This window comes from Sus scrofa, chromosome X (assembly GCF_000003025.6).
Source record: "Sus scrofa isolate TJ Tabasco breed Duroc chromosome X, Sscrofa11.1, whole genome shotgun sequence".
Taxonomy (NCBI): Eukaryota; Metazoa; Chordata; class Mammalia; order Artiodactyla; family Suidae; genus Sus; species Sus scrofa.
In genome coordinates, this window is record NC_010461.5 from 43,865,512 (window position 1) to 43,884,804 (window position 19,293).

General features: G+C 44.8%; 1 long non-coding RNA gene across 1 annotated transcript in view; it reads left to right on the top strand.

Annotated features, from left to right (window-relative positions):
* Nucleotides 1-19,293, top strand: part of LOC110257788 — a 48,157-nt gene that overhangs the window by 21,793 nt on the left and 7,071 nt on the right. The window lies entirely within an intron of this gene.

Sequence of the window (19,293 nt, forward strand, 5' to 3'; positions counted from 1 at the left end):
GAACTTTTATCCCCATATATGGAGAATCCATGGTATGGAGCTCGAGACACAGAGAGGTAACTTTCCTAGAGCCACCCAATTAGTAAGTGATAGAGTCACTATTTGGACCCAGGTTTCCGGCTGCAGTGTATTCCCTGGGAGGTTCCCAGGCTGAATGCACTTTCGGTGCTTGCCCATATCTGCAGAGTTCATTTCCAGGCTGTGAGAGTACATGATGTTCCCACCTCGGGGGGGAGGGAGCTACAGAGTGCCCAGAGGCCCCACTTGGCCTGCGGGGGTCCTTTCTGAGCAAAACAAACAAGCTTAGCCCCACCCTTACCTCTGTCTCCTCAGGAGACCATAGATAAGCCAAGATTTGGATCTCAGACCTGCCCAAATTCGGGTCATAGGGAAGGAACCTCAGAAAATCAGGTTCTTCAGAAATAAAGTACAGAGGGGAGTTCCTGTCGTGGTGCAGTGGTTAATGAATCCGACTAGGAACCATGAGGTTGCGAGTTCGATCCCTGGCCTTGCTCAGTGGGTTAAGGATCCGACATTGCCGTGAGCTGTGGTGTAGGTCGCAGACGCGGCTCGGATCCTGCGTTGCTGTGGCTGTGGTGTAGGCTGGCAGCTACAGCTCTGATTCGACCCCTAGCCTGGGAATCTCCATGTGCTGCAAAGCGGCCCTAGAAAAAAGCAAAAAGACAATAAATAAATAAACAAAGTACAGAGGGAGTGAGGTTATGGCTGGGGCTAATGATCCCTAAGAATGTGAAGATTAACCTCAGCTGGTACCAGATCTTCCCTGGGGGTGTCAATGGTCCACTCTTTAGGGCTCCCAGCTCTTCTCACCTTGGAAATGGGCAACACAAGATAGGCAAGGAGATGAGTGGTGGAGGAATCCTTGGTATCAAATAGGGCTTTGCTTACTCTGGTGAATCCCAAGGTGTTATGTGACTTTGCCCACCTCCCTCACCAGGCCTAAGCTGCCTCTTCCTGGCCTTTGGCCGTGTAGCCTGCAGGCAGAAGCACTGGAGCTAGAAGGGGATGGAAGCTAGAAGGGGATGGGAAAGGGAAGCTACAGTTTAAAAGGAGCCTTGGTGGTTGCCTAGCAACCATCAGCCCACACAATAGCCTTGAGGAGTGTTTGTCCTCTCCTTGGACCCTCTCCTCCCAGGGAAGTGGACAGGGAAAACACAGGGGAGTTGGGGTGGGGGACTGCCATTAAAGAGTGTCTCCTTGACCAAACTTTGGGCAGGCTCCAACCATCTTCTCAACCAGGCCCTGGCTTTTGAACTTCTGTGTTCCTCTCTGCATTATCTAATTTTAGCAAGAATGCTGCCAAGTCTGTTTGACCAGAATGCCCATGCTAGTCTGATCATCCTCAATATTGGATCAAATTCCTTAACCGCCACCATCCCCCAGGTGACCTCTGATCACCCTGACTGCCTTCAGTTAGAATCCTGTTGGGTCAGTTTAGCCAGAATCTCCCCTATGTTTCCTTTTAGTCATTTTTTTCATCCACTGGTAGACCTGCCCTTACCCTGTTCCTTGATTCCAAATCCTTACTTTTCCTTGTAGTCCAAGCAAAGACCAATCTTTCTCCCCCCCATTTTAAACCCCATTGTAGTAGTCCCCCAAATAAAGTCTTACTGTCCTTAAGATGTGTCATGAATACTTTTTTTCATGAACACCCCCATGATCGTTCCAAGATAAGGAGCCGAAATTACCAAGCACAGAGTGAGGCTTTCCTCAGAAAGAGCAACATTGGGTAAAGTTTGTACATATGGTCAAATAATTTTTAACAACCACCTGCTGTAGCATTGCTCGCCTGCTAGCTAGATGTGACAAGCTCCCCTCGGTGGAATCCCTTCCATGGCCACCAGACTTCTAGGAAATTCAGAAGCAGGTGGGGTCATTTCTCCACATGTACAGCTCCTTCTGTTTGAGGCTCTTTCCTGCCTTATTACACCATCATCTTAACTACAAGGTCTACCATGGGCCCTTTCCTACCAGACATGGATCTCAGCCAAGCGAAGGAAAAAAGAACAAGGGATTTGTGTCTAGAATAAAGAACACTTACAACTCAACAATAAAAAGGTAAATAACCCAATTAAAACATGGACAAAGAATTTTTTTTTTTTTGTCTTTTCTAGGGCCGGACCTGCGGCATATGGAGGTTCCCAGGCTAGGGGTCTAATCGGAGCTGTGGCCTCTGGCCTATGCCAGGACCACAGAAATGTGGGATCCGAGCCACGTCTGTGACCTACACCCCAGCTCATGGCAATGCCAGATCCTTAACTCACTGATCGAGGCCAGGGATCGAACCTGCGACCTCATGGTTCCTAGTCGGATTTGTTAACCACTGAGCCATGATGGGAACTCCTGGGCAAAGAATTTGAATATATAATTCTCTAAATGAGATAGGTGTATGGCCGAAAAACAGATTAAAAGATGCTCAGACGTCATTAGTCATCAAGGAAATGCTGCAGATCAAATTCCCAATGAGATACTATTTCACATCTACTAGCATGGCTAGAACAAAAAAAGTCAAATGCTAAGTGTTGATATGCAAGGGATATGGAGAAATAGAAACCCTCATACCCCGCTGGTGGGAACATAAAGTGGTACAGCCACTTTGAAAAATAGTCTGATGATTCCTTAAAGGAGTAAACATAGAATTACCATATGACCCGGCAATTCCACTCCTAGGTATAGACCCAAGAGGAAGGAAAATATAGGCTCACACAGAAACTGGCACATGCATATTTATAACAGCACGATTCACAACAACCAAAAAAGTGGAAACAACCCAAATGTCCACCAACAGACAAATGGATAAACAAAAGATGGTACCCGTATAATGGAATATTATTCAGCTGCAACAAGGAAATAAAGTACTGATACATATGGTACAACGTGGATGAACCTTGAAAACATTATGCCCAGTATAGGAAGCCAATCACAAAAGGCTATACACTGGACTATGCCACTCATATATGAAAGCTCAGCATAACCGGTATTCTGTGATAATACTGTGGGAAAAGAATCTGAACGAGAATGGATGTGTATATGTGGATGACTGAATCGCTTTGTGGTACAGCAGAAATTATCACAATGTTGTATATCAACTATACTTAAAAAAAGAAAGAAAAAAGGGAAGTTCCCACTGTGGCGCAGCAGAAATGAATATGACTAGTGTCCATGAGGATGTGGGTTCCCTCCCTGGCCTCACTCAGTGGGTCAGGGATCTGGCATTGCTGTGAGCTCTGGTGTAGGTCTCAGATGTGGCTCAGATCCTGTGTTGTTGTGGCTGTGGCATAGGCTGCCCCTCTCGTTTGACCCCCTAGCCTGGGACCTTCCATATGCTACAGGGGAGGCCCTAAAAAGCGAAAAAAAAAGGGAAAAAAGAAAGTTCAGCAAAAGGAACTATATAGAGACAGAAAATAGATTAGTAGATTCTTAGGGCTGCAAGGAGGGACTGAGGAAATAGAGGGATGATAGCTAAATAGTTTCTTTTTTAATTAAATTAATTAATTAATCTTTCCCCAATACATTCTTATTATTTTTCTTCTGTACAGCATGGTGACCCAGTTACACATACATGTATTCATTATTTTTTCTCACATTATCAGGCTCCTTCATAAGACACTAGACATAGTTCCCAGTGCTACACAGCAGGATCTCATTGCTAATCCATTCCAAAAGCAACAGTTTGTGTCTTTTAACCCCAAGCTCCCAATACATCCCACTCCCTCTCCTTCCCCCTTGGCAACCACAAGTCTGTTCTCCAAGTCCATGATTTTATTTTCCGTGGAAAGGTTCATTTCATATCGTATAAATCTTTCAGCTTTTACTAAGTAGTTTCTTCTTGATGTGATGAAATGTTCTGAAATTAAATGTGATGATTATACACATCTGGTAATATACTAAAAACCATTGAACCATACATATACTATAAATTGGTGCATGGTATATGAATTGTATCTCAAAGAGTTTTTCTTTTTCTACGAAGTTTTTAAATGTTATCTATTTTTATTAAAGTATAGTGATTTCTTTAAAAGAAAGAAATCAGGGATAAAAGTAATGAAAAATACTTGTAATAACTCAATGAATTTTATTATATTTATAGTTGTATAACCATCATCACAACCTAATTTTAGAACATTTCCATCCCAAGCCCCAATCCATCCCTTCCTCCCCACCACCAGTCCCCTTTGATAACCATAAGTTTTTCAAAGTCTGTAAGTCTGTTTCTGTTCTGCAAATAAGTTCATTTGTATTCTTTTTTTTTTTTTTAGATTTCACATATAAGTGATATCATATGATGTTGGTCTCTCACTGTCTAACTTTACTTAGTATAATAATTTCTAGGTCCATCCATGTTGCTACAAATGGCATTATTCCATTACTTTTTATGGCTGAATAATATTCCATTGTATAGGTATACCACCTTTTCTTTATCCATTCCTTTGTTGATGGACATTTGGGTTTCTTCTATGTCTTGGCTAATGTATATGGTACTGCAATGAACATTGGGGTACATGTATATTTTCGAGTCATGGTTTTCTCCAGATAGATGCTCAAGAGTGGTATTGGTATTTTTAGTTTTTTGAGGAAACTCCATACTGTTTTCCATAACAGTTGCACCAATTTACATTCCCACCAACAGTGTAGGAGGGTTCCCTTTTCTCCATATCCTCTCCAGCATTTACTGTTTGTAGACTTTTTGATGATGGCCATTCTGGCTGCTGTAAGGTGGTGCCTCATAGTAGTTTGATTTGCATTTCTCTCATAATTAGTGATATTGAGCATCTTTTCATGTGGTTTTTGGCCATCTGTATGTCTTCTTTGGAGAACTGTCTGTTTAGATCTTCTGCCCATTTTTTGATGGGGTTGTTTGTTTTTTTGATATGGAGCCGCAGAAGGTGTTTATAAATTTGGGGGATTAATCCCTCGTCAGTCACTTCATTTTCAAATATTTTCTCCCATTCTGTGGGTTGTCTTTTCATTCTGTTTAGGGTTTCCTTTGCTGTGCAAAGCTTTTAAGTTTAATTAGGTCCCATTGGTTTATTTTTGTTTTTACTGTCATTATTTTAGGCGATACATCAAACAAGATATTGCTGTGATTTATGTCGAAGAGCTTTCTGACTATGTTTTCCTCAAGGAGTTTTATAGTATCTGTCCTTACATTTAGGTTTTTAATCCACTTTGAGTTTATTTTTGTGTGTGGTGTTAGAAAATATTCTAATTTCATTCTTTTACATGCGGCTGTCCAGTTTTCCCAGCACCACTTACTGAAGAGACTGTCTTCTCCATTGTATATTCTTCCCTCCTTTATCATTGATTAGTTGACCATAGGTGTATGGTTTTTATCTCTGGGCTTTCTATCCTCTTCCACTGATCTGTATTTCTGTTTTTGTACCAGTACCATATTGTTTTGATGACCATAGATTTGTAGTGTAGCCTGAAGTCAGGGAGCCTGATTCCTCCAGCTCCATTTTTCTTCCTCAGGATTGCTTTGGCTAAGGAATGAAAAATGCTTAATTTAATCCCAATAAAAGTAAGCAATAGGAATTCCCATTGTGGCTCAGTGGTTAACAATCCAACTAGGAACCATGAGATTGTGGGTTTGATCCCTGGTCTTGCTCACTGAGCAAATGCTTGCTCAGTGGGTTAAGGATCTGGCATTGCCGTGAGCTGTGGTGTAGGTTGCGGATGCGGCTTGGATCTGGCATTGCTGTGGCTGTGATGTAGGCCGGCGGCTACAGCTCCAATTCGACCCCTAGCCTGGGAACCTCCATATGCTATGGGTACGGCCCTAAAAAGACAAAAAGACAAAAAAAAAAAAAAAAAAAGGAGAGCAATAAACTTTCTTCACTCCCCCCCCCCCCAACAATACCCTTCCAACTCACCTATGGTGCGCAGAATAGGTTCTAGCATTTATAGTAGGTACTCAATAAATAGTTGTTGAATTAAGGAATATAGTTTATATCTAAGAATGGATGTATTGCGGATGGGTGAAAAGAGAAATCTGAGGCTGGTATCTGTTAATGGATTAATATTTTAAAGTGCTTAGAACAATGTCTAGCACTAGTAAATGCTATATACATGTTTGTTAAATACAAGATAAAGTAATAGTTGCAAAACCTTCCACACAGGATCTACCTATGATAGCAGCCCATCATATGATATATCCAGAATCCATTTTAGGGCTGTTTATGAGATTAGTAACCTGTGAGATAGCATTCACAATTTCTCAAAAGGTGACCAGAGAAGCTGCTTTAGAATAACAGGCTGCTGGAGTTCCTGTCGTGGCTCAGCGGAAATGAATCCAACTAGGAACCACGAGGTTGTGGGTTCGATCCCTGGCCTAGCTCAGTGGGTGAAGGATCTGGCATGGCTGTGAGCTGTGGTGTAGTCGCAGATGAGGGTCAGATCTGATGTTGCTGTGGCTGTGGCGTAGGCCGTCAGCTGTAGCTCTGATTGGACCCCTCGCCTGGGAACCTCCATATGCCACAGATGCGGCCCTAAAGAGCAAAAATGAAATAATAAAATAAAATAAAAGAGTAACATGCTGCTTTGGGGGCCCCAGATGCAGACTGGAAGCTACTGGTAGATGACAGTATGTCAGGAAGAAACGTAATAGACACTGGCGTGCCCAGGGAAGTGTTTATATTCCTTCCCCCATAGATTCACTTGGGTTGCTTTCCTCTTCCAATGCTCTCCTCGCCAACTGATTATTTAAGAACCTTCCTTTCTTTAACATCCAACTTACGTCCTACCTCAGCTCCCGGGTCTCCAAGGCAGTCTTTCCTCTGAGTTCCAACAATGCTAGTTGGTACCTCCCTTTGGCCTGGAGAATATGCTGTCTTATGCATGTCTTTCTCTCCTTCTTCAGATCATAAGCACCTCAAGGGCAGACGCTGCTCTTGGGTCTCTCCCAAGATGACTCCCTCTCTGTGGGAGGTGAATCAACCAGTGTTCAAGGCAAAAGAGAAAGTTCACTCCTCCGTTCATTCCTCAAATACTTACTGAGTCCTTTGCTTGGGATGGAGGATCTGGAGGATGAAAGAGTAGAGTCCTTTGTCCTTAGGAAGGCCACAACCTTGGATCAAAACTTTAGGAGTTCCCGTCGTGGCACAGTGGTTAACGAATCCGACTAGGAACCATGAGGTTGCGGGTTCGATCCCTGGTCTTGCTCAGTGGGTCAAGGATCGGGCTTTGCCGTGATCTGTGGTGTAAGTTGTAGACACGGCTAGGATCCCGCGTTGCTGTGGCTCTGGCGGAGGCTGGCAGCTACAGCTCCGACTAGATCCCTAGCCTGGGAACCTCCATATGCCGCGTGTGTGGCCCAAGAAATGGCAAAAAAGACAAAAGAAAAAAAAAAAGAAAGCAATTGGAACAGAGTGTGGCACACCTTGGGCCACTAGTACAGAGGATATATTATTACCTCTCACGTTGATTGCAAATATAACTGACTGTTAGATTATCTATGCTGCATACTTCTATTTTTACATTTAAAGTATAGTTGATTTACAATGTGCCAATTCCTGCTGTACAGCAAAGTGACCTAGTCATCCATATGTACACATTTCCTTTCTTATATTATCTTCCATCATGGTCTATCCCAAAAGACTGGATATAGTTTCCTGTGCTATACAGTTGGAACTGATTGATTATCTATTCTAAATATAATAGTTTACATCTACTAACCCCAAATAAACCCCAAGTCCATCCCAGTCCCTCCCCCCACTTGGCAACCACAAATCTGTTCTCTTTGTCTGTGAGTCTGTTCCCATTTTGCAGATATGTTCATTTGTGCCAGATTTTAGATTCCACATATAAGTGATATCATATGGTATTTGTCTTTCTCTCTGACTTCCTTTGCTTAGTATGAGAACCTCTATTTTTGCATCCATGTTGCTGCATATGGCATTATTTCATTCTTTTTTTATGGCTGAGTAGTATTCCATTGTATATATGTACCACATCTTCTTAGTCCATTCATCTGGCAATGGACATTTAGGTTGTTTCCATGTCTTGAGCAGCACTGTTCTTAATAGGCCCAAATTGGAAACAACTCAAATGTCTGTCAACCAGAAAAGGGAAGATTTAACATACAAGGGAATATTATACAGCAGTGAGAATAAAACAACACCAGAACAACAACGTGATTGAATTTCACAAACACAGTGTTGAGGTAAGGAAATCAGGCACAAGAAAATCATACAGTACGATTCTATTTATACATAAAGTTTTCAAAATGGCAGAGCGAAGCTGTGGTTTTGAGTCAGTATAGTGAAGGGAAGGGAGAGTGTTTGAGGGGAAGCACAAAATAGAGGATTTTGGATGCTGTTAATGTTCTATTTCTTGACCAGGGTAAGTTCAACTGGTGATAATTTATCAATAATATATTGGGCTTAAGACATAGAGGCAATTAAATGTCTATCAATAAAAGAATGGATAAAGATGTGCCATATATATATCTCATAATGGACTATTACTCAGCCATAGAAAGAATGAAATAATACCATTTTCAGCAACATGGATGGACCTAGAGATTCCCATACTAAGTGAAGTAAGTCAGACAGAAAGACAACTATCCTATGATATTTGTGGAATCTAAAAAAAAAATGATACAAATGAACTTATTCACAAAACAGAAATAGACGTACATACACAGAAAACAAATTTATGGTTACCAAAAGGGATAGCAGGAGGAGTTGGGGGAGAGATAAATTAAGAATTTGGGATTAACAGACAGATACACACTACCATATATAAAATAAATAAACAAAGGCCTACTGTATACCATCGGGAATTATATTCAATACCTACGATAACTTAGAATGGAAAAGAATCTGAAAAAGAATAGGAATCACTTTGCTGTACATGTGAAACTAACACAACATTGTAAATTAGCTATACCTCAATTTTAAAATGCATAAAATAATAATATATTGGGCTTATCATTTGTGTATTTTCATGTATAGATTGAATCAAAAGTAGAAAGTTGACTTAAAAAAAACCTGCCTGTCACACCCACTGGCTGACTATAGAAGTAATCCAGGTGGTAAATAATAAAGGTCTGAATAATTTAAGATCATGGAAATAAAGTGGGAGAGTAAGGAACAATGAATGAATGGGGGTGGACAGTATAGAGGGGTGGAATCAAGGACAATGCCCAGAATTTGGGCTTGGACAACTGGGTAAATGATGATGGGATTGGATGAGACAGGGATCATTGGAAGACCTAAGACCAGGTGAATAAATAGGTAATGAGATCTGATTGGCGCATGATGAGCTCAGAGTGTGTATGGGACATTTATGTGAAGAGGCAGTGTGGCATGGAGTTTAAAAGTGGAGCTGATTTTTGATTCTAGATCTCATGGAGTAAACACATACCTCTCTCTCTCTCTTTATCCCCCACTGAACTTGATGATAAAACATGTACAGGGAGTTCCCGTCGTGGCTCAGTGGTTAACAAATCTGACTAGGAACCATGAGGTTGCCGGTTCGATCCCTGGCCTCGCTCAGTGGGTTAAGGATCCGGCATTGCCGTGAGCTGTGGTGTAGGTCACAGATGAGGTTCGGATCCTGTGTTGCTGTGGCTGTTGGATAGACCAGTGGCTACAGCTCTGATTGGACCCCTAGCCTGGAAACTTCCATATGCCCTGGGTGTCGCCCTAAAAAAAAGGGAAAAAAAATACACATGTCTGTGCTGCAACCCCAAACTGAAGAATGAAGATGTTTCTTGGGTGTGACCTAAGAATCTGCATTTGAAAGGATCTAGGACAACCTGCCCAGTGAAGAAGCTCCACTGTGAAACTTCATCTGAGGGAGTTCCCGTCGTGGCTCAGTGGTTAACGAATCTGACTAGAAACCATGAGGTTGCGGGTTTGACCCCTGGCCTTGCTCAGTGGGTTAAGGATCTGGCGTTGCTGTGAGCTGTGGAGTAGGTCGCAGACTCGGCTCGGATGCCGAGTTGCTGTGGTTCTGGCGTAGGCCGGTGGCTACAGCTCCAATTCGACCCCTAGCCTGGGCACCTCCATATGCCGTGGGAGCGGCCTAGGAAATGGCAAAAAAGACAAAAACAAAACAAAACAAACAAAAAAAACTTTATCTGAGACCCACCTCTGCCTCCTCTGGTTCTTGGTTTCCTTCAGGACCCAACCCTTGGCCCTAGCTCTCTTTGGCAAGGCTGCCAAGCTGGGCCTTCCTCCAACCCTTTGCAAAGCAGGTGCAGCTAGTGGGTGGGGGTGGTGAGAACAGTGAGCGGAGGATAGATCCCGGGGTTACTCCAACATCTATCAGATGGGCAGAGAGAGAGGATTCCATGAGAGAATGAGAAGGAAGGGCCGGGCAGTAGGATGGCAATCTCAAGAGCATTCTCACACGTAGAATGACTGTAGAAGCTACATTAGAATGAGAGTGGACCATTCGCTGCCAGAGGAGGTTTTTCTGGCAAGCCCCTTCTTCCCTCCAGCAGACAGTCTGTGCCACGGGGCTGGGCTGACAGGCACCTGAAATCTCGCACAGGAGAAATTTGAGATCCTGCTGTGTAGCCCTGAGAACTATGTCTAGATACTTACATCACAACACAACAATGGGAGGATAAAGTATGCATACGTGTATGTGTAACATGGTCCCCATGCTGTACAGTGGGAAAAAAAAATAATAATAAAAAAGCCAGGTGTCTGGGAGACAGATGCTATCAAATCCCAGAGAGGAAGGTGGTGAGCGGGTCAGGGTGTTTGGCATTGCTTCTCCCTCCTGCTGAGCTCTGGGACAGGATTTATGGTTTCCGGGAGATGTTGTGTGAAACCACTGCAGGGTCAGGAAAAAAAAATTACGCCTGTTAGTCATTTGGGGGTGGAGGAAGCATGGAGCCTGGAGGCTACTGTGCTTAGCATCTGGGTGGGAGTGAGGGTGTGCAGCCTTAGGGGAGGCAAGTGAAAGCCTACCCTGCTCCCCTTTGCCAATCGGCTCCATCATAGCTGGGCTTTGGGGGTTTTCCTGCGAGTTATAAGGAACACCCTTCCCCCCTGCCCCCCAAGAGATGAGTTGGCTCAGACGTGGATAAATCCTTTCAATCTTCTGTAAAATCCAGGGAGGTTGGCCTTTTAAGAATGAAAAATGAAAGGGAGGGAAAAGAAGCAGATATAAACAAAGGAAGTAAATAACGGTTGGAGCCACACTCTCTTCCAATCCATCCGTCCCACAGCAGACCAAGCGAGCATTCCAGAACGTAAATCTCGCCCTGAAACTGCCAGGCTCAAACCTTTCAAATGGTTTTCCATTGACCTTAGAAGCGAGTCCAAAATTTTAAACATGATATACAAGGCCCTTTGCAATCGGATGCCAGCTGACTTTGCTAGCTTTGTCACTCATCGCCTCCCCCTCACACACGCTGCATTCCTGCTAGGGATGCCTCTCTAGTTCCTGAACGAGCCACGCTTTATTTGTCTTTGAACTTTGCTTGCGTGTGGCTACCCACCAGCCACTTCAATTGAGCACGGTAGTTAAAAAAGTACAGACCCCAGAATCAGGCTGCGTGGGCTTCATCCCGGTTGTGGGTAAGTTTCTGATCCTCTCTGCCATCATTTCTTGGGGGGCAAAATGGGGCTACCAAGAGGGGTGCCCTGAGGATCAGATGAGAGACCTGGCAAGGTCAGCACAAGATGCGTGGTAGCTGTGAGTCAACAAACACCAGTTGGTGGGTTGCCCAGTAGGTGGGAGGCCTTTTGCATTCACTTATCACAGGCTACTTCCAGTCTGGAGGGAAGGCAGATGCGTGAAACAGGACATTATAATACAGTGTGAACAAAGCACAGATGGAGCTGTGCGAGCCAGAAGGAGCAACTCATGGGTTCCCTCCCTTCATCCCTTTCCTCCGCTGGACTCATCTCCAATGATACCTCAAATTGAATTGTTTTTTAGCTAGGCCCAGAGGCTTGAGGGAGATCGGAAAGAATTTCCAACGTAGGGCCAGCATTCAGATTTTAGACACTGGTACGACCCTATTGGCAGTTAAAATATTGCCATAAATTTGTACTCATTGGTAAATGCCCCCAGGACCCGAAGTGTTCCATAAAGCTTCTTCCCACTCCACCTTGGGTGGCCTGGCTCTCAGGGACACAAAATGGACACCATTAGGGACTGCCCTTGTGGTGTCCCCGCAGGCACATGTGTGCCCGGTTGTCTGGAGCTGTTTTTTTCACTCTGGTTTCCCCCAGCCTCACCCTCGGGACCCATCCTCCAATGGCAGTGGCCCCGGGGACTGTGAGCAAATATGAATTACCACTTGGTTCCATGAGGATGCATTTTGAGCATCACGTCTGCTTGAACTTGGGGATAGTGCCAGTAGCTGCATCTTCTTGTTTGTTGAGATGCATGCTGCTTTGGGGTAGCTTTTGGTCTTCTTCCAGGACCTGGCTTAGGCCTGTGATTCCCTTTGGAAACCTCTGCCCATCCACCAGCCTGGATTCCTTCCAGCCAACCATCCGCCTCACTTTAGACATTCCTGTCACCTCTGCCCTCTGCCCGCACTTATCCTGACTAGTGACATCAGGGACAAGGTCCTGGCATTCTATGAAGCAGTACAGAGTGGGAGCTTTGGAGCCAGGATTATCTGTGTTTGACCACCAGCTCCTAACTGTGTAAACCTGAGTAAGTTCTTCAGCTTCTCTGGGCCTCAGTTACCTCGTCTGCAAAGTGGGAGAACAAAAGTCCCTACCTCAGTCCCTTAGATAATTGCCCGGCACATAGTCAAATTTTGGTAAATGTTAGACATTATTATTATTTTGCATTGAACATTTAACGAGCACATTTAGGCATATTTTTTATTATGTATTACTTTATTTTTATTTATTTATTTTTTGTCTTTTTAGGGCCACACCCATGGCATATGGAGGCTCCCAGGCTAGGGGTCAAATTGGAGCTATAGCTGCTGGCCTACACCACAGCCACAGCCACGCCAGAGCCGAACCGTGTCTACGACCTACACCACAGCTCACGGCAACCCTGGATCCTTAACTCACTGAGCCAGGCCAGGGATGGAACCTGCATTCTCATGAATACTAGTCAGATTCGTTTCCGCTGAGCTATGATGGGAATGCCAGGCATATTTTTATTTTCTAATTATAATTTTTTTTTTCATTTTATGGCTGCACCTGCAGCATATGGAAGTTTCCAGGCTGGGAACTGAATCAGAGCTGCAGCTGAGGCCTACACCATGGCCATGGCAACACTGGGTCCAAGCCTTATCTGTGACCTACACTGCAGCTTGTGGCAACACCAGATCCTTAACCCACTGAGCAAGGCCAGGGATCGAACCCATATCCTCACAGAGACCATGTCAGGTTCTTAACCCACTGAGTCACAACAGGAACTCCTAGGTATATTTTTAAACATTTTCACCTTGCTTATCTCTTTGATCTGCTCCAACAGTTCCAGAGAGGCAGATAGGGAAAGGTATTGGTTAGCATCCTGAGAGCTGAGGTAAGGCAACAGATACTTGGCTATATTAAGTGATTAAATGATATTAAATGGCCATGGTTAATGACAAAATTTCCTTTTTTTTTTTTTTTGGTCTTTTTATGGCCACACCCTCGGCATATGGAAATGCCCAGGCGAGGGGTTGAATCAGAGCTCCAGCTGCCAGCCTACAACACAGCCACAGCAACGCAGGATCCAAGCCGCATCTCCAACCTACACCACAGCTCACGGCAATGCTGGATCCTTAACCCTCTGAGCAAGGCCAGGGATTGAACCCATGTCCTCATGGATCCTAGTCAGGTTCATTACCCACTGAGCCATGATGGGAGCGCCCACAAAATTTCCGACTCCCCATTTGGTATTATTTTTCTCCACCAGGGCACACTGAAATAGGTAGATCATTACTCATTTCAGTAAATGTTTATTGAATGGCTATTAGGTACCAGGCACCGTGCTGGGCACTGAGGATCCAGTAGTGAACAAGACAGGCAGGCCCCTCTGCTCCTGGAGGTACCATTCTAGCGGAAGGAGACAGTGCGAGGTAAGTAAATAATGATAAAAAGAATGTATCAGCTAGTGTGATGAAAAGAAAACATAGGGTGGTGACAATAAGAGACAGAGTGGTGAAGGAAGGCTTTTCTGAGAAGGAGACTTTTATGACAAGAAGGAGTTGAACTGAAAACCTCTCCCCTTTGGGTACGTAGCTGGGATCTGGGAGGGAAGTTCTCATACAAAGGGAGCTCCCAGGGGTTCCTGTTGTGGCTCAGTGGGTTAAGAGCTTGACTTGTAGCCGTGAGAATGTGGGTTCGATCCCTGGCCTCGCTCAGTGGATTAAGGATCGGGAGTTGCCTGGAGCTGTGGTGTGGGTTGCAGAAGCGGCTTGGATCTGTGTTGCTGTGGCTGTGGTGTAGGCCAGTAGCTGTGGCTCCGATTCGACCCCTAGCCTGGGAACCTCCATATGCCGCGGGAGCAGCCCTAAAAAGCCAAAAAAAAAAAAAAAAAAAAAAAAAAAAAAAAAAAAAAAGAATGACACAGAGGTGACGTGTCCTTCTGTTGACATTTTATCAGAGGGGCCTTGACAGCAATATGTCTTTACTAATGACGTTGATCTTGAACACATAATTAAGGTATTATCGGCAGCTTCATCCATTGCAAAGTGACTCTTTTCCCCTTTACAATTAATACATGCCTTGAGGGAGATACTTTGAGACTATCCCATAAAGATTTAAATTGGCTTTATATGCTATATGTTAAATTAGAGAGGGTTTTATTTAGTTTTACTTGTCCGGAGCACAGTCTATTTTTCTATGTATCTGTTTTCCTTTGTATTTCTCATCCATGTTTTACAGATTTAAAAAAAAAAAAAACATGGATTCTGAATTAATGGGAAGACAGTTTGGGAGAATGAAAAAAGCGTAGTATTTGACATGAGGCAAACCTGGATTTGAATCCCAACTCTCACCCTTACTGGCTGTATGACCTTGAAAAAGGCCATTAGGAGTTCCTGCTGTGGCTCAGCGGTAAGGAACCTGACTAGTATTCATAAGAATTTGGGTTCCATCCCTGGCCTTGGGCAGTGGGTTAAGGATCTGGCATTGCTGTGAGCTGTGGTGTAGGTGTCAGACGTGACTCGGATCCCACATTGCTGTGGCTGTGGTGTAGACCCACAGCTGCAACTCTGATTCGACTCCTAGCCTGGGAACTTCCATATGCCTCACGTGTGGCCTTAAAAAGGAAAAAAAAAAAAAAGGCCTTTAAATCTCTGACCCTCTAATTTCTCTGCTATAAAAAGCAGCTAATAACAAACCATTTCACAAGGTTTTTAAAAGAACTAAAGCACCTAGTAGCATCTGGCACTCAGTAAGTGCTCTGTAAATGCCACTTCTTGCCTCCCTTCATACCCGAGTGTTTAATGTTATTGACACTGTGGTAATTAGATTCTCTTCTTTTAGGGTGGCTTTAGGATATAGAAATTCAATAGATTCTTTCAGAACTTTTTTTCATGTTCTGATACCACAGAGACCTTAGTGCAGTGGAATTGCTGAAGGTTTTACACGAGTCTGAGTCAGCGGGGAGAAAGCAGCAGCTGAATTTTTTTTTTTTTTTTTTTTTTTGTCTTTTGTCCTTTTAGGGCTGCACCTGCAGCATATGGAGGTTCCCAGGCTAGGGGTCCAATCGGAGTTGTAGCTGCCAGCCTACACCACAGCCACAGCAATGCCAGATCCTTAACCCGCTGAGCGAGGCCAGGGATCGAACCTGCACCCTCATGGATTCGTCTCTGCTGAGCCATGAAGGGAACTCCCTGGAATTGTTTTATAGTTGATGGCAAGTTCTTACAGCTAGCTCACAAGTATGTTCTATCCTATACCTTTGCAATAAAATTCCTTACCTCTAGTATTTGGAGATTTGATTTTCATGGATGTACAAATATACCTTTGCAAAGGTGGCATTTTTACTTTTACCCCTCCTCTATTTATACTTTTTATTTTTCTTCTTTCATCATTAGAACTATTTAAAAGTAGAATTTTAAAGGGGCAATCTTGTGTGGTTCCTGGTTTTAACTAGAATTAATGTGAACTTTTTTTGGGGGGAATGCACCTGCAGCATATGAAGCTCCCGGCGCTAGGGGTCGAATCAGAGCTGCAACTGCCGGCCTACATCACAACCACAGCAACACCAGATCCGAGCTGCATCTGTGACCTAATATCTCAGCTTGTGGGCAACACTGGGTCCTTAACGCACTGATCAAGGCCAGGGATTGAACCCACATCCTCATGGATACCAGTCAGGTTCTTAACCCTCTGAGCCACATCAGGAACTCCAGAAAGATATACTCTTAAATATACTTAATCGAGCAAGAGAGAGGACACGAAAATATCCCTCTCCTCACCTCTGGTTATTTTTGTTTTTTAAGGTTTAAGTGAAAGTTTGGTTTCTCTGTCTTTTTTTTCCTTGCTCCCAATTTTATTTCCCTTTTTCTAAACTTGTTGGATCTGTTATTTGTTTTCTTTCTAAGTTCTTTAGGCAGGGGTTTAATGCACTGTTGCTTTTTTGTTGGCCACACCCGTGGCAGGCAGACGTTCCTGGGCCAGGGTTCGAACCTGAGTCACTGCAGTGACAATGCTATATCCTTAACCACTAGGACATCAGGGAACTCCCATTATTGCTTTTTGGTACTGAGGCAGGCTTCAGGGCAATACAGTCCCTAAGTATTGCCTTGACAATCTCTCAGAAAATTAGTCTTACAATTTTCCCTTTTGCCCTATGCTCCATTATATTTTGGCCTGGCACCATTTCTAATCCTCTATATTACAAAGTTTGACATTTTGATATTCTGCATTCATTTTGATTTTTTAACATGGTGCATTAAAACTACTTATTCTGGGAGTTCTGGTTGTGGCTCAGCGGAAACACATCTGACCAGGATCCATGAGGATGCAGGTTCGATCCCTGGTCTCACTCAGTGGGTTAAGGATCCAGCGTTGCCACAGGCTGTGGTGTAGGGCGTGGACGTGGCTCGGATCTGGCATTTCGGTGGCTGTGGAGTAGGTCAGGGGCTACAGCTCCAACTGGACCCGTAGCCCGGGAACCTCTGTATGCCTCGGGGGCGGCCCTAGAAAGCAAAAACAAACGAGCAAATTACTTATTTTGACCATGGAGTTTTGTTTTGGTGGCCCCTTAAATTTTGCCCCTGAGGCAAATGCCTCTGTTATCTTACCTGGGCCTAGGCTTGGCCCTGTGATTCCCCCCTGCACAGGCGTTCTGCTCACAACTGTCTTTGCAAGTGGAGGCCTGATGCTCAGAAAGGTTCCAACCGCCAGAGACAGCAACCTAGGGACACGGCCTGCCAGGAGAAGATCCTATGTTCCTTCTCCTTCTGTGCCTGTCACCCCTTTCCTACGAGATGTGGGGCTTCCAGCGCAGGAGAAGCCTCTGGGCATTTCCAGCTGCGGGCCCTGAGCCTGGCCAGCTCACTTCTCCATTTAGAGAGGTGAAAGGCCAGGGTCTCCCCCTCCAGGAATAAAGCCCAAGGATTGTTGAGCTCTTCCAGACCCTTGTCAGGGCCCTGTGAGGCCCAAAGCATTCCTCTCTCGGCTGGAGTCTGTCAGTCAGTTCTGGCACAAATCAAGTTTCCTCACCCTGAGCTTACCTCATCGCTGCAAGTTTCCCTGAGAAATGATGCAAGAGAAACTCTTAGAATCCTCAAAGGTCAGAGCTGGAGGGGCCCTTGGAGACCCTTTTGCCTCAACCCCCCTCAGTTAACAGAACATATAACTTCCTTTGCTCTATTTCCACGTTCCAAGGACTCCCCAAGGCCACCTCCTAATAGAAGTCGGGAGCCCGTCCAGAGCCAAGTTAATCAAGGAAGTAAACGACTATGGGACCCAGCTGTGCTCAGGGAGGATTGAATCATCAGAAATACAGCCCCGGCCCCGGGATTTGTTTATTAAGGATTTTCTTCAAGGACAGAGAAGGATCTGTGGTGGCTCAACTCCAAAGATTTTCATGGGGTCGGGGGGTGTGGCTGGAAAAGGTTTGACTGGCTTTCATCAGGGCTGGGGCCGGGGGGGGGGATGTGTTTTAAGGTCCTGCTTGGAAGGGGGCCTGCTGACTTCCATCTGACCGGCCCAGGCAGGGTGGAGGAGTTGGCAAAGTTTGCCTCGGTGCAGCTCACCCCCCAACCCCCCCAAAGTGTGCCCCTCTGGGTCCCACCCTCACAGAATCTTGCTTTCAGTTTGGAGATGGGGCAAGAGCACTTGCAACTGCGCTAGGATGGGCTTTGAGAAGTCCAGCTTCCTTTCCATATCTGAATTATAACAGCATCCTCCTTGCAAGGAGAATCCATTCTTCTCGTTTAACCTCTAAACTGTGAGGGTGCTTTTGGTCTGCATTTTCCAGGTAAAGAAAAAGGCTCGGAGTCTACTTAGGTGACTCAAAGGCCAAGCAACTAGTAAGAAGCAAAGCTTTACCTTTCGGAGTTCTGGTTGTGGCTCAGGGGGTTAAGAACCCGACTAGCATCCATGAGGATGCAGGTTTGATGCCTGGCCTTCCTCAGCGGGTTAAGGATCTGGCATTGCTGCAGACTGCAGCGTTAGGTGGCAGAGGCAGCTTGAATCTGGTGTTGCTGTGGCTGTGGCATAGGCGGGCAGCTACAGCTCTGATTCGACCCCTGGCCTGGGACCTTCCATATGCCCTGGGTGCAGCTCTTAAAAGAGAGTAAAAAAAGGCTTTACCTTTTGAGTCTAGAAGGATATCACATCCTATGCCTGTTCTAAGCCACAGGCACCTCAATGATGCCGAGGTATATGCCACAGCAAACTAGCTCACAGAGAACCACAGGGCTGAAACCACGGTCTTGATCTGATTTGCACTGAGATCCAGCCATGCGATGGCCATCTGAGAAGCAGCCAACAAATCTAGGAATTTAGTGCTCATCTCAAAGGAGACATTGGGATTCACATAGGGTGGCTGTGCGGAAATTTCCCTTCTGTAGCTTTGTTCTCGGAGAATGTTTTTCTCTCAGACTACTGGAAAACAAGGGAATCTCATCACTGGAAGGAAATGACTTATAAGGAAGCTTTATTTACATGGGTGGGGTGGGATGGGGTGGGGATCAAATCCCCTTGTAGTTCTCTGCAGTATTTAACTGTGTGCGGTGATTCCTGGGTGTGTGTGTGTCTGCGGATAATAGACTGTCTTCGTTTTTTTCTTTTTTTTTGCTTTTCAGGGCTGCACCCACGGCATATGGAGGTTCCCAGGCGAGGGGTCCAATCGGAGCTGTACTTGGTGGCCTACACCACAGCCACAGCAACG